This window comes from Podarcis gaigeae (assembly GCF_964106915.1).
Source record: "Podarcis gaigeae genome assembly, chromosome: 2".
Lineage (NCBI taxonomy): Eukaryota > Metazoa > Chordata > Lepidosauria > Squamata > Lacertidae > Podarcis > Podarcis gaigeae.
In genome coordinates this window covers 18,512,302-18,536,074 of record NC_139679.1, presented here as the reverse complement: position 1 = coordinate 18,536,074, position 23,773 = coordinate 18,512,302, and the positions used below count along the sequence as shown (strand labels likewise).

Sequence of the window (23,773 nt, the reverse complement as noted above, 5' to 3'; positions counted from 1 at the left end):
TTCAAATGAGACAGCCTGATTTCTTCTATTTTCATTCTCCCATCATGTGATGTGCAAAGGAGAGCTACAAAGTAGTGGCTATTCTTGTGCAAAGTACGATATTCAAATTATTTCCGAAATGCATCTCTTCTATTTTGTCCCACAAATGGCTGCCCGATTATGAAATCATGTAGATTGGCTTCAGTAGGCCACAAAAAAAGGAGTGTTTGAGGTCCTTTGTGAGAGATCCTACCTATAAGTACATAATATGCCCTGCAACATTTTTCTGATGAGATTAGGAATGTCTTATTATTATTATTATTATTACACCACCAATCTGACTGGGTTGCCCCAGCCACTCTGGGTGGCTTCCAACATATATAAAAACATTAAACATTATAGAGCCCTATACAGTGGTACTTCGGTTTAAGAACAGTCCGGTTTAAGAACTATTCAGTTTACAAACTCTGCAAAACCAGAAATAGTGTCCCAGTTTGTGAACTTTACCTCGGTCTAAGAACAGAATCTGAATGGTGGAAGGGCACTGACGGCGGGAGGCTTCATTAGGGAAAGTGTGCCTTGGTTCAAGAATGGCTTTGGTTTAAGAACAGCCTTCCGGAACAGATTAAGTTCATAAAGTACAGGGCTCCCTTCCAGTGTCTTCTAACGGTTGCATATTTTATTGTATCTTTGGCTCGGAGGTCGCATAACTCCAAACCCTCCAACATTTCTCCAAAGAAAATAGGGACATCTTAAGGAAAAGAAGGATGCTCCGGAATCTAATTAGAAACCGGGATGGCTTCTGTAAATCGGGGACTGTCCCTGGAGAATCAGGGCACTTGGAGGGTCTTGTAAAGAGGGCTTCCATCTCCCAGGAAATGAAACTGTATGAGCCAGCCAACTAAACAATATTGAATGAAGATTAAAAGAAGGCAACGAAACAGAAAACGGGTGCAGAGAAGCAACAGTCAGAAAATGAAAGGGTTCAGGAAGAAGGCAAATGTTTGTAACTGTCTGGCTGTGTTGGGTATCCTAATTTCAAAGAAAATAGGGAAAGCAGAGAGCCCTTGCCACAGCTCTATGTTTAACCTGTCCCGAAAGCCTGGGTTAGGGTAACAAGGTATAAAGGAAATCAGGCAATGTTGACTGGGGTCCAGGAGGCTGTTTTTCTGTGTTCTTTGAGGCTAACAATGTCTAGTCCAAATTCCACACAGATTTTGGGGTTGTTGTTGTTGTTGTTATCAATAAGTGGCACTCTACCAGCAGGAGCTAGAAACAAGAGTATTATCGCCGTATGTGCACTTCATTTCACAGAAGCCTCCTATCTACTGCCTTAGGCTGCCGCTCTAAACGAAAGCCAAGTCTCTCGCAGACAAGAGTCTCCGCAGCGTTTGCAGAAACACGACATCGAATCAAGCTAAGATGGATGGATGCGCTGCTGTTCCTATTCCCCGCGTGTCACAAGAATGAAACCTGGCAAAAGCTGAGTTTCAGTACACTGGGCAAATCTGGAACAGACCGGCACATCTGACCCAATATGTGAAGCACAGTTACGCATGGTGACTTGATACCCCCTTGTTTTTGCAGTTCAAAGCCAGCAGCAAAGGCAAGAGGTTGATCCAGCCTCATTGCTAGGACAGCATCCACGGCTAGCCAACTGTGTCTGACTTGGCCTAACCTAGAATGATTTTACTGCTCAGGAATCGTGGAGCTGCTACACTAAATGCAATGTTTTGTGCAAGCAGAATCCAGAAGCCCTGCAAATGCATGCTGTTTATCTTATTTTATCCTCTGGGTAAGTCAGAAGTAAGCTTGGCCAGCATAAAGGAGCTTTGTGGGGTTTCAGATCCTTATCATGTTTTAAATTGGTTTCATTACTTTTCTATAACAACACAGAGCAGATAAAGAAACAAGAAGAGACTGATATGCATATTATGATGAGATCTAAAATTACTCTATCAGAGGCTGCCATCCTATTGAACTTGATGGACTTACAGCACAATCATACACATGTCTACTCAGATGTAACAGTGCAATCCTATGGCATCTGCAAGTACAGTGGTACCTCAGGTTACATACACTTCAGGTTACATACGCTTCAGGTTACAGACTCCGCTAACCCAGAAATAGTACCTCCGGTTAAGAACTTTGCTTCAGGATGAGAACAGAAATTGCGCAGCGGCGGTGTGGCAGCAGCAGGAGGCCCCATTAGCTAAAGTGGTGCTTCAGGTTAAGAACAGTTTCAGGTTAAGAACGGACTTCTGGAACGAATTAAGTACGTAACCAGATGTACCACTGTAATGGACTTCTATCCTGGAGACCTTGTTGTGGCCACAGACAAGTCCATGCCCATCCATCGTGTCCCTATTTTCCAGGGACAGTCCCAGATTTATTATCGTCGGAGCAGTGTTGGAGGGTATGCAATAACCCAGGGGTGCAATAAAATACTGGGTGGCCCAGGTAAGCCCCGGCAACATAATCGATCACATGACGTGGTACATACGCACCATTTGAATAGCAATGTGCATTAACTTTTGGGTGCAGCCCCCTCAAATGCTTTATTGGGGGCACTGAAGACCCCTTGGCCCCAGCTCCTCTGCAATCACCACGCTACAATTTTTGAAGTCCTTTACCCACCTCTGTTTTGCTACATTTCATTCCATGGCCGTTTGCACCCAAAATGGCCGGCACGTATCTGAGTGGTTTCATTTACTTCATGTCACATATCTGATGCTCCTGCTGATTGTTGAAGAGCAAACAATCAACTCTATGGTCCCAGCTGAATAAGGAAGGCAGAGTCCATTCTGGGATATTAGCCAAGAATGCCAGATGGACAAGATTGCTGAAACAATTACTATGAATTTACAAATTGTGCCTCTGGAATACATAATGTGTTCTACTGATTTCCTGCCTATGGGGAATTTTAAGTGTTAAAAGCATTCTTTAGCCCAGGGTAGAACTTCTTTGCCCTCCTTTTCAGCTGGAGCAGAGAAAACTTACAGAGTTTTTCATTAGCCAGAAACTGTGCAGTTCATGAGATCTAAGGGCCAGAGCCATTGCAAATGCTATGTGCACTGCAGCCGGGTGATTGCACAAGTAATTGCCATGGGCTGCTTTATGTATCCCACAATGGATTTTGCACATTGTTCTAAAGTTGATGTACAACCAACCTGGGTTTGGTGCAAACCAACTTTGAAACATTGTGGATATGCTTTAAATGGAAGAAGTATACAGCACTAAAACAGAACTGCTGAGCAGAAATATGGGTAATTGAACAGAAAAAGAAGGGGATAGTTTAAAGGCTGAAAGGCCAAAATTATCAGAATGAAAGAAATTTCAGAACAGTAGCCCACCGTACTAGTCTGTAACAGAAGCGTAGCATGGGGGGGTGGCCCTGGGCACAATCAAGTGCCTCTACAATTGGTCAATTGGGCAGGTGACTGGAGGAAGCGGGTGAGGAGCCTGTTGGAAGTGGGCTCTGTTCACCACCAATCCAGCTACCTAGTCCAACAGGGTGACAGCAGCCACGAAATTAAGAGACGCCTGCTTCTTGGGAGGAAAGCAATGACAAACCTAGACAGCATCTTAAAAAGTAGGGACATCACCTTGCCAACAAAGGTCCGTATAGTAACAGCTATGGTTTTCCCAATAGTGATGTATGGAAGTGAGAGCTGGACCATAAAAAGGCTGATCGCCGAAGAATTGATGCTTTTGAATTCTGGTGCTGGAGGAGACTCTTGAGAGTCCCATGGACTGCAAGAAGAACAAACCGATCCATTCTTAAGGAAATCAGCCCTGAGTGCTCACTGGAAGGACAGATCGTGAAGCTGAGGCTCCAATACTTTGGCCACCTCATGAGAAGAGAAGACTCCCTGGAAAAGACCCTGATGTTGGGAAAGATGGAGGGCACAAGGAGAAGGGGATGAGATGGTTGGATAGTATCCTCGAAGCTACAAATATGAGTCTGACCAAACTGTGGGAGGCAGTGGAAGACAGAAGTGCCTGGCGTGCTCTGGTCCATGGGGTCACAAAGAGTCGGACACGACTAAACGACTAAACAACAACAACAACAAAGTCCAACAGGGGGTGCAACACTTGACCCACTCCGGGAGCCAGCAACCCATGCTACACTGGGAAAACAACAGAGGGTTCTTGTAGCACCTTAAAAAAGGTCCAGTCGTGGCCGACTATGGGGTTGCGGCGCTCATCTCGCTTTATTGGCCGAGGGAGCCGGAGTACAGCTTCTGGGTCATGTGGCCAGCATGACTAAGCCGCTTCAGTCAAACCAGAGCAGTGCACGGAAACGCCGTTTACCTTCCCGCCAGTATCTATCTACTTGCACTTTGACGTGTTTTTGAACTGCTAGGTTGGCAGGAGCAGGGACCAAGCAACGGGAGCTCACACCGTCACAGGGATTCGAACCGTCGACCTTCTGATCGGCAAGTCCTAGGCTCTGTGGTTTAACCCACAACGCCACCTGCATCCCTTGTAGCACCTTAAGGACTAGAAAATTATCATTGCCTGTCATGGGCTGTAGTGCATTTAATTTACCAGAAGATGTATTAAGTGTTATCCAGAGTTAAGACAAAGACAGAGATAGAGATGGTCACTTTCCTTACCAAGAAACTCAAAGCAACATACATTAACATCAATAAAAAACAACAATAAAAAGCTAAGAACACAGGTAAACAAAAGGCCAGAGGAAACCAAAGCCCTCCAGGTGTTGTTACATTACAATTCCCATACCCAGCCATTAACCATTTTCACTCGGACTGCTGGAAACAGAAGTACAGTACAACATTGGAGAGCAGCATGTTTCCAGCCTTCATATATTCTTTATCCAACTAAGGCTCAGAAGGTGTCTGGCCTATCTGGAATCATACTATCAGGAGAACAAATCAAGCACTGAACTACAAAAGAACCAAACTGATGGTCTTCAGAGAAGGCCAATAAACAAAATAAAGCGAAAACAACAACCAGCATACAAGTCAAAATGAGGTAAGAGTAGGTGTCCGCATATTGCTGTTTGGGTATACAATTTGCCAGCTCCTGTGAATAGCAACCCCAGACCACCCAAGTGCCCCTGTTTTCCAGTCATGGATTTACAGAAGATGTCCTGGTTTTACTGGGCGAGAATCACCTAACCACCCCCATCAGCAGAAGCCCTGCTGAAGGATTTCCACTTGTGGCTTCCCACCCCCTCTTCCCTTTGCACACACCCCAAAATCGGCTCCATAGGGGGTCAGGAGAACCCCCCAGAACAGCACATGGGGTGGGAGAGCTGCAAGCTGCAATACTTGTGCAGGTGGGACAAGTGGAAGCCCACAGTGTTGAATTCCACCCTTCATGTGGACAATTTCACAAATAACGGAGATGGGGTATTGTTGTTTTGCTTCCATTCTTAATTTATCTGCATTAATTTCACTATAGCTAGAAATGTATTTACGACGCTGCTAGTTGCCTGTGCATTAGCTGTTTGCAAAAACAAAAGGGAACGTGAGAGATTAAATTTAGTGTTGAATGAATCTGTCTCGTGGAGATCATCTTAATAATACTCATGTAGTGCAGAAACACAAGCATTCCACCAAGAAAAATGCATTAAATGAGCTTGGGTCATATTCGATAAAACAAACAAACCCAGAGCTCTCCGAGCGAAGGAACCTCCTCTGAAGCTTAAAAAAATCGACATTTTAAGGCGTTACAGTTTCACAATTTACCTTTTAATTGAATTTGGTCTGCAAGCTTACCACAGAAATAATGTGCTACAGTGTCAGCACTTTTATAATGCTCTAATAGGAAGCAGACTATCTATGACATCTTTGAATAAAAGGGAACACTTTTTTTTTAAGTGTTCTATTAAACGTGAAAAGATTGCATTTTTTATTTTTTTAAAAAACTCTGCTTCAAATGCTGAAAGTTATTTGAGTTTAAAAATCTCAACGCTATTTGAACCAGGAACAGGAACAGGCTATTTATTCTGGGAATTCAACAGCACACTTCCTAGTCGCCACTACACATCCAAGGTGTTTTCCTCCACTATAAAATGCTGCCTCTGAAACTGATTGTAAAATACAGCCATCAGGACTAGTAGCCTCCATAAACTTGTATAATTTCCCTCCAAAGCCAACCAAGTTAACAGACGTCACTACAATTTGAGGTGACAAATTATAGCTGAAGGAGCATCTCCAGGGCCGTCTTACCCATAGGTGCTAGGGGTGCGGGGCACCCAGGCGCAGGGCTCTCAGGAGTGCCAGGCTAAGAGTCCAGGGCCCAAGAGTTGAGTCCAGGGAAGAGCCCACCCATTGGTCGGAGTGCCTCAGCAGGTTCTTCTGCTGCGGGCAGCTCTGTGCCACGAGTTTGGGGGGGACCCAGTCAGCAAGTCACGCATGCGGCTGGCTGGCTCTGTCCTCCTGCACTACTGGGACTGGCAACCTGGTAGGTGGGAGGATCTCTGCACCCCAGTACCGCATATGCTTAAAACAGCCCTGAGCATCTCCACCCCCATCTTTCAGCCCAGACACTGAGGTCCAGCTCCGAGGGCCTTCTGGCAGTTCCATCCTTGTGAGTAGTGAGGTTATAGGGAGCCAGGCAGAGGGTCTTCTCGGTAGGAGCCCGCCCTATGGAATGCCCTCCCATCAGATGTCAAGGAAATAAACAACTATCTGACTTTTAGAAGACATCTGAAGGCAGCCCTGTTTAGGAAAGTTTTCAATGTTTGATGTTTTATCGTGTTTTAATATTCTGTTAGGGACGCGGGTGGCGCTGTGGGTAAAAGCCTCAGCGCCTAGGACTTGCCGATCAAAAGGTCGGCAGTTCGAATCCCCACGGCAGGGTGCGCTCCCGTCGTTCGGTCCCAGCGCCTGCCAATCTAGCAGTTCGAATGCACCCCCGGGTGCAAGTAGATAAATAGGGACCGCTTACCAGCGGGAAGGTAAATGACGTTCCGTGTGCTGCGCTGGCTCACCAGATGCAGCTTGTCACGCTGGCCACGTGACCCAGAAGTGTCTGCGGACAGCGCTGGCTCCCAGCCTATAGAGTGAGATGAGCGCACAACCCCAGAGTCTGTCAAGACTGGCCCGTACGGGCAGGGGTACCTTTACCTTTACCTTTAATATTCTGTTGGGAGCTGCCCAGAGTATGTATGTATGTATGCATGCATGCATGCATGCCTGCATGCATGAACAAACAAAATTATTATTATTATTATTATTATTACTACTACTACTGCTGCTGCTACTACTCCATAGTTGAACTGTGCTTTGGAGAGATGTTCTTCCATTAGTCTCACCTCCATCTCCCGCCATCCAACTTCACTGAAATGACCTCCAGCTTCTTGAGAGGCGTTTCTCTTTCACTTACCTCACCTAATTCATAATTTTGTGCACTTATGTCATGCTGCTGCCCTTATTCACCCCATTTTTTCAAAGCTTAAAAGGACCCAAACACCATAGCATTGGCTCTCAGGGGTGTTTCTCCCCTGAGATTGTTCTGGTTGACCTCCTGAAGCTTTTACAGCTCCACAACATCCTGTCTGAGGAGAGGAGGCCACAACGGCTCATCGTATTACAAGTGCACCCAGAGCCAGCCCACCCATGAGATGCGATGAAGTGCAAGAGGCAACACACCACCCACTACACTGCTTCCGGCACCACCAGAACACCCCTCTCTTGCTGCAAGAGGGAAGCATTCCAGTGTGTGGCGCTGTCACTTGTCTCCACCACCACAGGGATACCAAAGCAACACATGTATACCCTCCAACGTTTTTACAATGAAAAGACGGACAGCCTATTCAATCATGATGGTGATGATTGTGGCGTTCGTACGGAGCCCCCGGTCATTTCACGTACTATTGACCCGTATACCACTAATCCACTGCTACCAACCAGGTCCTCCCCGGTAAATCACTTCATCCCAGTCAGGTTCTTAAGTTAACAATGAAGATTGTAGTTTATTGCAAACACAAATAAATTTTACATGCATTCAAAACGCTGTTCCCCTTTACCCTCCTAGTCTTATTTTATTCTGTCTCTAACTCTTCTATCTCCCCTCACACAAGAACCAACTGCACTAACTGTCTCTCTAATTCCAACTGTCTGCCAACTGCTTTCCCAACTGCCTTTTTCCAACCAACTAACCAACTAAACCTCGGGCTAAGCCCTTTTATAAACAGGTAGGCTCTATTGGTCTACCTATTAACTCTTTCTCTCCCCCTGTACAGACATTTTCAAACGAATGGGCAAACGCCACGATGATGATGATATTATTTATATCTCGCCCATCTGACCGAGTTGCCCCAGCCCCTCTGGGCAGCTGCCAACACATATAAAAATATAATAAATGCTGGAAATGTGGAGAAAAAGAAGGAACCTTTTACCACATGTGGTGGACGTGCCACAAGGTAAAAGACTTCTGGGAAAGGATTTGTAATGAATTGAAAAAAGTGTTGAAAAACACATTTACTAAAAAAACCAGAAGCCTTTTTACTTGGTATAGTGGGGGTGAAATCCCCAAAAAGGATGTTACTTTTTTTCTGTATACCACAACAGCTGCGAGAATATTGTTAGCGAAGAATTGGAAGAAACAAGATTTACCAACTATCGGAGAATGGCAGATGAAGATGATGGACTATATGGAACTTGCCAAACTGACCGGGAGACTCCGAGACCAGAGAGAAGAGACGGTGGAAGAAGACTGGAAGAAGTTTAAGGAATATTTGAAAAAATACATTAATATTTAAACCTTAGAATAGCTTTGGAAGTGGATATAGGCTGTAGGGTCAGAAGTAGAAGATAGGGTATTTTAAAATAGTATTATTTGTAAGTGATAAAATGTGAAGTTATTTTAAGTATGATAAAAAAGATGGTTAGAAATATATGTAAATTGCTAAAGATGAAGTAAAATGAAAATCAGATAGGTGGGACTTGGGGAAGTCAACTTAACAATGTTTAGAAAATAAGGATAAGACAAGAATTTGTTCGTATTGTTTGTCTTTTCTGTCTGTGTTTTTTATTTGTGTTATAAAATGAATAAAAAAATTTTTGGGAAAAAACACATATAAAAACATAATAAAACATTAAACTTTTTTTAAAAAAAACCTTTCCTATACAGGGCTGCCTCCAGATGTGTTCTAAAGGTTGCATAGTTACTTATCTCTTTGGCTTGGGGGTCACATAACTCCACCCCTTCCAACATTTCTCCGATGAAAATGAGGACATCCTAAGGAAAAGTGGAGCATTCCTGGATCAAATCAGAAACTGGGACAGCTTCTGTGAATACAGGACTATCCCTGGAGAATAGGGACATTTGGTGGTTTTTGTGCATGTCTCTTGGTGAGTTTGACAAGAGGGGGCTTCTGGCACAGGGCGCTGTGGAACCCCCCCCCTTACCAAGTTTCAGTGAGAGTGGGGGGAGGCCCAACTGGGAGGCAGGAGAAAACACATGCCATTTTCGCCTCAGGTGGTTAAACAGGATGGGGCGGCCCCTCCTCCAGCCACACAACTGATTGTAGAAGAGCAATCTATCCCAATGAACTCAAGTGTAAAATCTGCCTTTTTCATTCTGTATAATTGGCAAAACTGTAATTTTAATGTTTTAATGTTGTAATTTAATCTTGTTTTTAAGTTGTATTCATTCAGCTTGTTTTTATTATTGCTTGTTAGCCACCCTGAGCCCGGCCTTGGCTGGGGAGGGTGGGGTATAAATACAATTTATTATTATTATTATTATTATTATTATTATTATTATTATTGGATGAATATCGGAAAATTAATAAAAAAATTAGGTTTGGTTTTTTTAAATGCCTTTTTCAAAGCAGTCGCATACTTTTATATAACTACTCCACCTTACTCACTTTCTCTAAGCCAAATACATCCTCTGTTCCACACACACACACACACACACACACACACACACACACACCACAATGATTTGGGTTCCCTTTTTATCTACCTTTTCCAGCTCTTCCGTAAGCACCACCATGGCTAAAACATAAAACCTTTCTTTACAGAAAACGCCTCAAACCTATCTAATATAATCCCGATCCAGTACACTCAAAATATGTGTTTTTATCATTGGTTGCAGGAAGATGCAGAATGCCCCACCACACAACTGTTGACCTGCCAGGAAGGGGAAAAGAATTCTTCTGCCGTGTCAAATGGAATTCAGCCTGTGCCAAAGAGCAAAATGAGAGCTTGAAAATGAAGCAGATATAGCACCGCCACTGCAGAAACCGTGCATTTGCAGAGATGGATTTCTCTGGAAACACATAAGTTAGTAGTAAGTGAGGTCAGGATAGCTCAGCAAGACTTTATGAACGGCGTCGAAGTACATAAAACTGTTCCTTTAAGGAACTCAACAGCAATATCAATTAGCTTTATTTACAAGTATACTTTAGCTGTCTGTGTTGTCCACTGATATATAACCGCAAAGCAATGACTCCACTGGCTTATTCAGTTGCCCTCAGCCTCACCCTTTCAATCTTCTGAAGACAAAAATTCTCTCTTTCTCCTTCCACCCCTCCATGCACACACCTAACACACGCACACATATGGTGTGCGCTTGGGGGCAAAGAAATCAATATACATCACTGCATATTTAAAAGAAGTCTTAAGCAGGGCTTTTTTTCAGCTGGAACTTACTAGAACTCAGTTCCAGCACCTCTCATGTGGGTGCCACTGCCATTATAAGAGAACAAAGGAAGTGTTCCTGGTGAGTTCTGGGATGGTGAGTTTCTAGAAAAATAGGACTGGTCTTAAGAAAAAAATGAAAGCAAGAAATAAAAATAACTTCCTATAGTAGAGTAGAAGTTTCTCACACTGGCTCTTCTAGAAATACCACCTGAGGGAAAAGTGCTATATAATCATCTTTCTTTCTTTCTTTCTTATTTATTTATTTATAAATAATATCTGTTATACAGCATGCTTTGTGGCATGGCTCACCCAGGTAACTCACAATATTATAAAGGTAAGGGACCCCTGGACGGTTAAGTCCAGTCAAAAGCAACTATGGGGTTGTGGTGCTCATCTCGCTTTCAGGACGAGGGAGTCAGCATTTGGCCACAGACAACTTTCTGGGCCAGCATGACTAAAATGCTTCTGGTGCAACGGGGCACTGTGACAGAAACCAGAGCGCATGGAAATGCCGTTTGCCTTACCTTACCTATTTATCTAGTTGCACTGGTGTGCTTTCGAACTGCTAGGTTGGCAGGAGCTGGGACAGAGCAAAGGGAGCTCACCATCGTCGCGGGGATTCAAACCGCCAACCTTCCGATCGGCAAGCCCAAGAGGCTCAGTGGTTTAGACCACCGCGCCACCCGCTCCAGAGTCACAATATTATAAAACACTCCAAGCTATAGTAAGATTGAGGTATGGAAGTGAGAGCTGGACCAAAAAGAAGGCTGATCACCGAAGAATTGATGCTTTTGAATTATGGTCTGGAGGATAGTCTTGAGAGTCTCGTGGACTCCAAGAAGATCAAACCTATCCATTCTGAAGGAAATCAGCCTTGAGTGCTCACTGGAAGGACAGATCCTGAAGCTGAGGCTCCAATACTTTGGCCATCTCATGAGAAGAGAAGATGCCCTGGAAAAGACCCTGATGTTGAGAAAGATTGAGGGCACAAGGAGAAGGGGACGACAGAGGACAAGATGGTTGGACAGTGTTCTCGAAGCTACTAACATGAATTTGACCAAACTGCGGGAGGCAGTGGAAGACAGGAGTGCCTGGCGTGTTCTGGTCCATGGGGTCACGAAGAGTCGGACATGACTAAACAACAACAACAATTTAGTAAAATCTGTGTGGAAAAGCTCTCTCTCTCCCTTTATCATAAGGACTTGCTCCATAACTTTTTCCTTGCAGCTAATTTTTTGTGACACAGGGATCCCACCCTGCAGAGATATGGAAATATGGAAGCTCCTGGACATGCCAAAACCACCTATCATCAGATCAATAAGGTAACTTTGATTGTGTCCTCAATGTGCAACTGTTGGCCAAACTGGCTGGAGCTGATGGAACTCCAATAACAACAATAATCTGGAGGACCGCAGAGTCTTCTCCTCTGGTTTGGAAAGGGATCGTGCCTAAATCAGCTCCCCAGAACCTGTTTTCAGTCTAGGGAACTATCACGGAAATAACATGGGGAAATAAAATGCACGTGGAATTAAGGAAGATCTTAGCATGTGCACCTACTAATCTAGACAGTGCTCACCAGCATCCTTTTCATTTGAAATGAGCCTGTGCACAAGGTTCAAGGTTCTTGTATTAATTTTACAAAGCCCTGAACAACTTAGGTCCTGGGTAGCTTTTATGGACAACCTGAACCCTTATAACCTAGCTCAATCACAGAGATTATCTATAGAAGCCTTGTTGGTGGTGCCCCAAATTGGTACTTACATCAACACAAAAACTTCAATGTCATCATTGGCCTGCTCAATGGAGATTCAGGGGGCATTTTTTAATGTTAATCTTTCAGTCTTTGCCACCAGGATTCTTTAGGCAATTAAGAAAAAGGTGGGGGGGCGTTGTAATAGTTGGCTGGTGATCTGTTTCAAAGAGATATAAAAGCTATCATTAAAAGCTATAGAATGTAGAAAACAGGCAACAGTATAGGAAAATGCTCAAAAAGGTGAAGGCCAAAAGATAATATTAAAAGACAATAGCAACTGCACAACTAAATCACTGAGAGAATACATCCATTAACGCTAAGGGGAAATGCAGGCTTTTAATGAAAATCAGCAATGAAAACTCTGTTTCGTGAAGAATGATTTGCAACACAAAGTCATAGAGAAAGATAAAAACAAAATTTAAGAGGAAACCTAATGGATGGCAAGGTTGTACATTATTTGCTAATTACTTAAAGTTTAATGTTTTATTATGTTTTTATATGCTGGAAGCCACCCAGGGTGGCTGGAGTACCCTGTCAGACGGGCAGGGTACAAATAATAAAAAATATTATTATTAGTTATCATTATAAAATACACTGACATATATGGCTCTGGTACAACTGATATGCAAAGTCAGATAGGTAGGAGCCTTGACTGTGTTCTGTTCTTTCTGTTCATCCTTATTAATCATTGAGTCCCATGGCTAAAATTGTGGGGGGACATATAAAATACAGTAGAATCAAGAGTGACCCTGGTTTATCATCTCCCGGTTTCTCCCTTCTAGCACATGTGCTGCATTCCTATGCAACCATGGTTAACATTATGAGAATGAGCCTTTATAAGCCTCAGGTAGGATGTAGTTGCTCACCTGCCTTCCGAACACTGAGCACTGCTGCCGGTTCCTAAGGAGGAGAGGGGCAAGGCATGGGGAGTGAGACATGGTGTGGATGTGACAGTGGAGTCAATCTGCCTGGCTCTCCATTCCTCAGCCCTACCTCTCACCCTCTCGGGATATGGTGCTCAGTGTTCAGAAGGCACATGAGCAATCCAACTCCATCTGAGCCACCCCACCCAACTGCTACTGCTTTCCCTCCTTCCATCTCCTACTCCAGTATGGTCACAAGGAGGAGATGGGAATTTTCAACTTCTGTTGCCCATTAACCACGGTTTAGCATATCATCTCAACCCTAAACTATGGTTGATCTGAACTACAAAGTCTGAAGGCGACTTGTTCCAACAAAACACATTGGTCTGCAATTGGCACTTCTGAACTCCTCCTCATGGCTGCGCAAGAGGATGAGGTGCAGGGACACACAAAGTCAAGACTCCCTGAAGTTCATTATTGTAACCCTTAACTATGGTTTAGTGTTACATCCAATGAGGACCAAAAGGAAGGTGAAAAATGGGGTTCAGGTAAATGAGAAGAGTTTTAAAATATACTCAGCACAATAATATGGAGTGGGGAAGTGGGTTAGGCTTGTGAGTGATCAAGAACTTAATAGTGTAGGTGTTAGGAACCTTTGGTCCTCCAGATGTTGTTGAACTACAACTCCTATCATTCCTGACCATTGGTCATGCTTTCTAGGGCTGATAGGAGTTGTAGGTTCAGCAGCAACTGCAGGGCCAAAGGTTCCCCACTCCTGTCATAGAGCAACCAATCCCAGTGGACCTTGCCTACAGCAACCCTCGTTTTCTAAGGAACAATTGGGAGCACAGTTTAAGGCAGACACAGTTTTGCCTTCCCCCACACAGGTCATCATATGTAGGGCAGGCACATATGGTTTTGGAAAGCAGGTCTCACAAGCCAAATTGGGGGCCCTGCTGGGCCTTATTGGCCCCACAGGCCAGAGCCTCCCCAGTGCTGCATTACATTACAGTGGTACCTCGGGTTAAGAACTTAACTCATTCTGGAGGTCTGTTCTTAACCTAAAACTGTTCTTAACCTGAGGCACCACTTTAGCTAATGGGGCCTCCCACTGCCGCCACGCCACCGCCACATGATTTCTGTTCTCATCCTGAAGCAAAGTTAACCCAAGGAATGCTAACCCAAGGAACTATTTCTGGGTTAGCAGAGTCTGTAACCTGAAACGTCTGTAACCCGAAGCGTCTGTAACCCGAGGTACTACTATAAATTATTTGCACATGTGCAGGTTGTAACAGATCCTCCAAGTGTCCCTATTTTCCAGGGACGGTCCTGGAAGTAGGTATACATTTCAGTAATGATAAAAGCACAGGCGGATTGGTGGGCACCTTTCTTAGCCACCCTCTTCACCTATATAGATGACACTGGCCGCATCCCAAGGGATTGGGGAACAGCCATAATAGTTCCAATCTATAAAAAGGGCAACAGAGGCGACCCAGCGAATTATAGGCCTATTAGCCTATTAAGTGTGATCAGTAAACTCTACGCAAAGCACCTCCTTAATAAGTTTACAGAATGGCTAGAGAATGAAGATATCCTGGCAATAGAACAAGCGGGCTTTAGACCCGGAAGGTCCACGATAGATCACTGTCTAACGCTACAACATCTCGTCGACAAATACAAATCAGGAGGGCAGGCCTCACTATACACTGCCTTCGTTGACCTAAAAGCAGCTTTTGATACAGTCTCCAGAACCAGACTCTGGGACAGACTACAGGGTACCAATATAGATAGAAGGTTCCTGCTCTTAATTCAGGCACTGCACACAAACACGGCCCTTAGAGTCAGGTGCAGCCGCCTAGGACACCTAATGGACCCAATTAAAACCTTCAAGGGTGCCTATTGGCCCCTCTATTATTTAATTTTTATCTAAATAACTTAGTATCCGCACTCAATGACTCAGAACTCCACCCGCCGAAGCTTGCAAATCGGCATATTTCGGTCCTGCTATATGCTGATGATGCGGTAATTCTATCTAGAACCCCCATTGGACTCAAAAGAGCACTAAGAAAGCTCGCAGCATACTGTGAATCTGAATGTCTCAAAATCAACTATCAAAAGACCAAGATACTCGCTTTTGGGGAAAAACCAAAGCTTAGAAGCTGGGAACTCCAAGGCCATAAATTAGAACAAGTCACAAACTACAAGTATCTAGGAATGGTGGTACAGGCCTCAGGAACCAACAAACTACACATAAACTCTATCGGGAGTTCAGCAGGGGAAAACACAATTTGTATTCTTAAATTCTTCAGAGCACAAGGGGGCTTCTTTGTCCCCGCAGCTCTAAAAGGCCAAAACTTTGGCACAACTCCTGTATGGTTCCTTTTTGGGTCCGCCTTCCTCTGCTTTCCCCCCCCTTGAGAGAGTTCAATCTAGACTTCTTAGAGCTCTCCTGCAAGTCCCCAGATTTGTCTCAAATGCATGGGTGAGATTGGAAACGGGGATGATGAGAGTGGAGGCTAGCATTTGCTTCACATCAATATACAAATGGCTGACATTGAATCTGCTCCCCCAAGGGATAGCCCCACTGATCCTCTGCGACCAATTCCAGTCAGGCTGGCAGACTGCAGTTCTGAACACCCTCCAGAAACTGGGTTTTGCCCCTCAAGCCCTTCTAAGTCTGGGCTTGGGCCAGGCAAAAGCCACGGTCAGGCAAAGAATATTAGATACCTAGAGAGACAACAGGACTGCGCAAGGTGCCCTGACTATAAAATTGGAGAAATCGAGAGATACAAAGCTGCACCGGCAGCATATCTCTCCTTTCTCATATCTAGAAATGCAAGAAGGGCCTTTACACTTGCCAGAAGCGTGGCTCTTCCCTCGCCGGTCCTGGATGGAGCCTTTAGAAAAGTCCCCTATGCCCAGAGACTTTGCACCTGTCCATTGGGAGAGATAGGAAGCCCAGAACACTTGTTCTTTAAATGTCCCTTTTACGAAGAGGCAGGCAGTAAGTTCATTGATCCCCTACTGGTGAGGCTTGCCGACCTCCCGCAAAAGAAAAAATGTGACCTTTTGCTGTTAAGCAAAGACCAGAAGAAGACCTGGATGGTCACCAGATTCTGTGTGCAAATCTGTAGACGCAGACCATCATCCAACTCAAAATAATCCGGCATGAATATCCCCAAACCCGGTTCCATGGGTGACTCGGAGTCAACTCCCTGGGATAGTTTATTGTTGCACAGTGTGTCTAAATTTATTGATGTACATTTTTTAATTGTCTGTTTTAACCATATTTGCACATCAGTTTCTAATACTGTGAGTGTCCTCCATTTCAGAGGCTCCTACTCTGCAGCCTCTTACAGTTGTTTTAACTGCGAGTCTTTTAGTTTTTACGCTCTTACAGTTGTTTTAACTGAATGTTTTTATTTATTTTTAGTTTTTACCTGTTTTAATTATCAGTTTTGTTTTTTATCCACTTAATATTCTATTCTCTGACTGCTGGTCTATGACTGTAATAAACTGATTGATATACATTTCAGTAATACCTAGATATATATGTAATTTGTTTTTCTAGCTTGATCAAAATTATTTATTATTTCATAAAAAGTAGATAGTTAAGAGCTTAGGGGGCTTCAGTGGCAGGCTCCTGGCACTCCCCAGAATTCAGCGCCCGGGTGCCCTGCACTCCTTGCACCCCTGGGTAAAGACGGCCCTGCTTAGGACGTCCCTATTTTCATCAGAGAAATGTTGGAGGGTATGGAATAGGACATCCCCAGGGCTTTTTTTCAGCTGGAACTCTGTTCTGTCACCTCTCAGGTATGCTATTTTCATTCTAAGAGAACAAGAGAGGTGTCCATGGTGAGTTCCAGCACCTCTTTTTCTAGAAAAATAGCCCTGGACGTCCCTATTTTCATCAGAGAAATGTTGGAGGGTATGTTGTAAATGTGAAAACTCTCTTGAATCTTACCCTGCACCCTGGTGGACAAAGGCTGTTACTGAAGGTGATTTGGTGTCAGTATCAAACTTTCACCACTGAATTAAGTCAAAGCAATTTAGTGCTAAGATCAGGAGATAAAGGCCTTTGCCTGCTCTTTAGAGATACCTGGACTGGAAAATAGTCTCATAGCTGTGAGCAAAGTAAGTGTTAAGTCAGCAGGTAATGTACAACAACTTTATATACTATTGAAAACTAAGGAGTCTAATCTTAATAACATCTTTTTATAGGTACCACCCCATGTGACACAAGTACCACTATAGGTAAAGAGGAAAGTGAAATCATCTTAATGTTTCCAATTCTAAATATTTGCACGCCGTTATGGCTGAACCATGGCCAAGGCAGCTAACAACAACAAAATTAATCCAAAGATCAATATACAATTAACAATGAAAAGGTAACAGAGAATCATTCCCTTGTACCTTGGGACGTGGCCACAGAGAGCAATCAGCAAAGCATAAAATTAATAAAAACACCAGAATATCTTTATGATCGGGGATTTATATAAGATGCTACCCCAAGCAACCACATTTAATTAAAGTTCATTTTGTAAGCTGGGCATTTGTACATATCTCTAAGAAGAGGCTTATTCCTTATTCAAATTCACTTCCCAATTAACAGGCAGGCTCGTAAAATTCTCCTCCATAACTTTGCATATAGTGGTTGAAACAAAACACACACACACAAACGGAGCGCGCTGCTAATAGCCTTATTAAATTATTATATTGCACTTTACAGCGTTATGCAGATTTCCTTCTCAAATTGACTACAGATTTCTCTCCAACCCATCTCATCACTTACACTCATGTAACCAATGATTTTGCTTGCAGAGAAACTGGTGTTCGGGAGGCGGACAGCTAACACTTCCCTCTCTCCACCCCCTCCCAAATTTATTCTAATACTTTTCATTATGCACTAATTACTCTGACTGGTGATGGTTGAAGGGGAAAATGTGTGTGGCAGCCACAGCTCTTCCCATAACAGCCAAAGGAATTCATATATCACAGCCATTGTATGCAGATACTACCAGTCTTTTCGTTTGTGTTTTCTCTGAGCCCGGAGGATTTTCATTTTTTAAGTCGCAGCTGCAATTTTTCATGCTGTCACTTCCAAACTTGCATATTGACAAGAATGTCAGGAAGTGGCCTTGCATTCATTTATTTTCTCTCCCACAGCTTTGCAAATAATGAGAAAGATGATTTATCCATTAAGGTGCACACTGATTCATTGCTGAGAATGCGTTTACATTCATGTAATGGCATAATTAGCAGCGGTTGTCTGCAAAGGAGATGCTTTTACGGCCCATTGTTACTCGGCTAATACCCGACCTTTGGGTCCGGATGTGGGCGGCTCCCATATATCACTCTTTTTTGAATGCTGGTGATGCATTTTCAAACCAAGTTGGTCGTAAAAGGCTTAATTAAAAGTTGTAAAAGAGCCAGGAGTCTCATTGTTTAGCTTTGGGATTGCCAGTGCAAACAGTTTTGTTGTGTAGTTGTGAGGGTTTGGCAGCAACTTGCCAAAACAAAAAACAAAAACCCTTCCATTTTCTATCACTTATTCTTCAAATGTAGGGGCTAGACAGAACAGATATAAAGTTATAAAGCCGTTCATTACCTGCTGTAGAGAGACAGAGCTAGTAAAGCTCTTTCTCTATATATGATCATCTTTTGCACAGTCCTTATCAGTAAATAAAATTGTTCTTCTTCTTCTTCTTCTTACTATTTACTTATTCCTTGCCCATCTGTCTGGGTAGCTTCCAACAGAATATTAGTACATTTCCGAGCATAATTCAAAGTGTTGGTGCTGACTTTTAAAGCCCTAAACGGCCTCGGTCCTGTATACCTGAAGGAGCGTCTCCACCCCCATCATCCAGCCCAGACACTGAGGTCCAGCGCCGAGGGCCTTCTGGCAGTTCCCTCCTTGTAAGAAGTGAGGTTACAGGGAACCAGGCAGAGGGTCTTCTTGGTAGTGGCGCCTGCCCTGTGGAATGCCCTCCCAGCAGATGTCAAGGCAATAAACAACTATTTTACTTTTAAAAGACAACTGAAGGTGGCCCTGTTTAGGCAAGTTTTAAACGTCTGACGCTGTATTGTTTTTAATATTCAGTTGGAAGCTGCCCAGAGTGGCTGGGAAACCCCAGCCAGATGGGCGGGGTATAAATAATAAATTATTACCGGTATATTATTATTAGAAATAAGATAAAACTTCAAACATTAAAAACTTCCCTAAGCAGAGCTGCCTTCATTCAGATGTCTTCTAAAAGTCAGATAGTTATTTATTTCCTTGACATCTGATGGGAGGGCATTCCACAGGGCAGGCGCCACTACTGAGAAGGCCCTCTGCCTGGTTCACTGTTGCTATTCTTGCCAAAAGAATCCACTCTTTTAATAACAAACAAAAGAAAACAAATTCTGAAATGCTCTAAATGGCCTCAACAACTGAAAGGCCAAATATGCACCCCAGCCATTCAAAACATGAAGCAAATGAGAGAAACATTCTTCCCCTTTTTTCTTTCAATGGAAAGAAAATGGAAGCAAAAGGTAACTTGGCCCCCTTTGGATGTTTTGGGCTACAATTCCTATCAATCCCACCCATGTGCTGTAAATAAAGGCAAGATTTAAAAAAATGCAATGAATCAATCAATGCATCTTTCAATGGGACTCTGGATATTTGCCTCCAGTAAATATCCGGAAGGAGTGGGTCACTGCGGAATTGGAGAATGGCGAGACTTCAAGTCTCAGAGAACTCTCAGCTTTCACAGGACTCAGTGCAAATTGACTTAGAACTTGTGTATGGACCCTGTTCGGCAAGGACTTTGCAGTACAGAAACCCCTATGGTACCAAACGGAGAAAAGCCTTCAAATAACCCATGGGCAGGCAGACTAAGGCCCGCGGGCCAGATCTGCCCAATTGCCTTCTAAATCCGGCCCACGGACAGTTCGGGAATCAGCGTGTTTTTACATGAGTAGAATGTGTGCTTTTATTTAAAATGCATCTCTGGGTTATTTGTGGGGCATAGAAATTTGTTCATTTTTTTCCTTCAAAATATAGACTGGCCCCCTACAAGGTCTGAGAGAAAGTGGAGCATCCCCCTGCTGAAAAAGTTTGCTCACCCCTGACCTGTATACAATGTAAATATTGTGTGTGCTACTAAAGCAACTCCACTTAAATTGGCAACTGTTTCTTGTGGGTGAGTGTAACAGCTTGCTGAAGCTTGTGTGGCACACAGTGCAGGCAAAATTTATAGGTGATTGAAGATGATCAAAAACCCCAACATACACTCAAACATTCATTCAGACAGTTCCGCTTCTTCAGAAATTTGCTTACTGCTTTATAAACACTGGTCAGTAGTCTTAAATAGAGGTAACACTTTGTCAAGCTTGTGAATTTGTCATAGTGGACCTACTTGCCTACCTGGTTTTGCTGATAAACTGAAGGTTTTTTTTATTACATATAAAAGAAGATACAGGTGCCCTTTGTTTGAGCTGCTTGCATATTCATAACTTGCTGCAGATTGGTAACGTTTTAGCTACAAACATTTCCAAGACCTAGAACAGTTTGCAGTGGGCTTCCGGAAATATTTGATGGACACTACCCTAACAAACTACAGCTTCAGAATCTAATCACTGTGGGGGGGAAATTCCTATGAAGCTGCAGAAAGCTTTCAACTTCACTGGCAGAGTTGAATCTGCAAACAATCCGTTTGTATTGTGAAGCGGTTAGCTCTCAAAGAAAACTGTTAATCACTTTGCAAAGCCCAGTAGACTTAGTGCCCATCCTTTCATGAATCATTTGATCAGCCAAAGCCATTTTCTTCCAACATTCAACGTGATGCAGCTGCTCATTATCAAGTAAAATACCTTGAGAGAAAGAGGAAAAGCGTAACAGAGGTTTAGATGGAACTTAAAATGATTCCTGTTAGTTTCAGTCCTTTACTCCTTTTGAGGCACGCAAAAGGTGTATTCTGGGGTGGAACAAATATACATGTAATTAGAAATGTAGGAACTGTTAGAGACTCAAATTCGTTTTGTACTCCTGGCTGTCTTTATATATATATGTATGTATATAAAAGTACAGACTGAGTCCATTAAATCTTCACCGTCTTTGCCATATTGTACTTTCAGGTACAAGACAGGCATAAATATTTAAAGATATTCTAGCATTAATTTTAAGGTTTGCAAAGTACTTGAGAGATTTTTGGGGCTATCAATCTATGCCTAATATAAAGTATCATGAAAAACTCTTGTACCTGCAGCTATGAATATGCACTCATAATAAGTATATGGTCAAGAGAGCAAGATAGGCAGGCAAATTTCTTGAACAGAGGCAGAGGAGGGAAAAATACTGAAGTGGACTCTTCTCTCCCTCGAGGACCTCACATTTCATGTGTATGTATTTCTTCCTCCTATTAGCATTCCTGAGCCATGAAAGACTTTTTTTCTCTTCCTTTATTATAACTAAAATTCTCCCCTGGAGAATATAGTGGGAGGACTGCAGTTGGTTAACTCCCAATTATTTCTAGGACGGAGGCGATGCAGGTGAAATAGCAAGGACCTATTTGGAAGATGAAGTGACCGGCCTGAAATCACAAAGCAAAGTCAATGGTCTTTGGAGTTCGCCAAGAATGCCATAACTGCTCATTCTCTGGCAGCCTGGTCCTAAGGGTCCATTTTCGCCCCGGCAATGCAAACACAGTAGCTTCCCTTGCAGCAGTTTAAGTGATGCCCTGTGCTTTGTAAATGGAGTTGAAGTATCAAGCTACAGAGTATGCAAATCTCTTGGTCCTGAAGGGTCCAAGCAACTCTCATAATGACACATATCTTCATCTCTGCTTCATATTCCTAAGGGTGTAGTTTAGGCAATTTTAGACTCTGGGCTTAATGGTCTTCAGAGCAGGGAGGGGGCATATTATTAAGATGGTATTGTGTACTATTTCCATTTGGTGGTGGCTGGTGCCCATTGGGAATGGTAAGGCGGAAGACATCACCTTGCCAACAAAGGTCCGTATAGTTCAAGCCATGGTTTTCCCAGTAGTGTTGTATGGAAGTGAGAGCTGGACCATAAAGAAGTCTGATCACCGAAGAATTGATTCTTTTGAATTCTGGTGCTGGAGGAGACTCTTGAGCGTCCCATGGACTGCAAGAAAATCAAACCTCTCCATTCTGAAGGAAATCAGCCCTGAGTACTCACTGGAAGGACAGATCCTGAAAGCTGAGGCTCCAGTACTTTGGCCACCTCATGAGAAGAGAAGACTCTCTGGAAAAGACCCTGATGTTGGGAAAGATGGAGGGCACAAGGAGAAGGGGACGGCAGAGGACGAGACAGTGTTCTCAAAGATACAAGCATGAGTTTGACCAAACTGCGGGAGGCAGTGAAAGACATGAGGGCCTGGCCTGCTCTGGTCCATGGGGTCACGAAGAGTCAGACACGACTAAACGACTAAACAACAACAAGGCGGAAGGGAGACAAGTCAATGGAGCCAGAGCCAATTAATTCTCATTTTGCCCCCGTTCTCTTATGCTGCTGAGTTCGACAAAGGAAAAACTGAGGCTAAGGAAGAGGAAACAGAGAGCCCAAGTCACCACTGTCCTGGAATGGATGGAAATAATGGAGGCAAGTGGGCTTGAGGGAACCAAGACCGTGTTTCATGGGGCAGTGTCTAATGGACCAGCTTCCTGCTTCACAGGAAGTAAGCAGTAAGCCAGTCTGTTGCATTTGGGGGTCTGTTAAAGGGGCTTCACAGCCACATATATGACACCCCAGAAGCAAGGGAATATGTCATCATTTATGTAAATATACAAAGAGGAATTGATAAATCAACAGCTGATGGATAATGGGAAGGTGAAAAGAAAGTATTGTAAATTGAATATAAGGAATGAAATGTGAATTAGAAATAAATATGATATCAAGCAGCAACAGGGGAAAGTAGGGACACATCTGGAACCAAGAATGGGAAGACAACTTTTCTGAAAAACTTGAATTGATTTGGCACTGATTTATTAATTTTTTTGAAAACTAATAAATATGATTTGGCAAAAAAGATGAGAAGTTAGCAATTCAGTGTCCAACATAAAATCTTCAGGCAATGCACTAAAACACGTGCACATCTAAGGAATAATAAAAACTGGCGTACCATACAAAAGGCTCACAAAAGTTTTAGCAAGCAAAATATCAGTATAGCTAGTGATTGAAACATCAGTAATGCCCCTGTCAAGTATCCAGGAAGAGATCATTTCACATGGTGGATACCATCACTGAGAAAGTGCCCCCCCCCCCGGTCTTAAGTGGATTTTCATTCTATTTTTCATTTTATTATATAAAGTGGTACCTCAGGTTAAGAACTTAATTCGTTCTGGAGGTCTGTTCTTAACCTGAAACTGTTCTTAACCTGAAGCACCACTTTAGCTAATGGGGTCTTCCGCTACCACTGTGCAATTTCTGTTCTCATCCTGAAGCAAAGTTCTTAACCCGAGGTACTATTTCTGGGTTAGCGGAGTCTGTAACCTGAAGTGTATGTAACCTGAAGCATATGTAACCCGAGGTACCACTGTATCTA

At 43.3% G+C, this 23,773-nt stretch overlaps 1 long non-coding RNA gene across 1 annotated transcript; it reads left to right on the top strand.

Moving 5' to 3' along the window:
• The first annotated feature begins 7,913 nt into the window (after window positions 1-7,913).
• LOC310839345 lies at window positions 7,914-10,333 on the top strand. Its single transcript, XR_014561458.1, has 2 exons — window positions 7,914-8,149; window positions 10,060-10,333. It is a non-coding gene; the product is annotated as an uncharacterized lncRNA (long non-coding RNA).
• The last annotated feature ends 13,440 nt before the right edge of the window (window positions 10,334-23,773 follow it).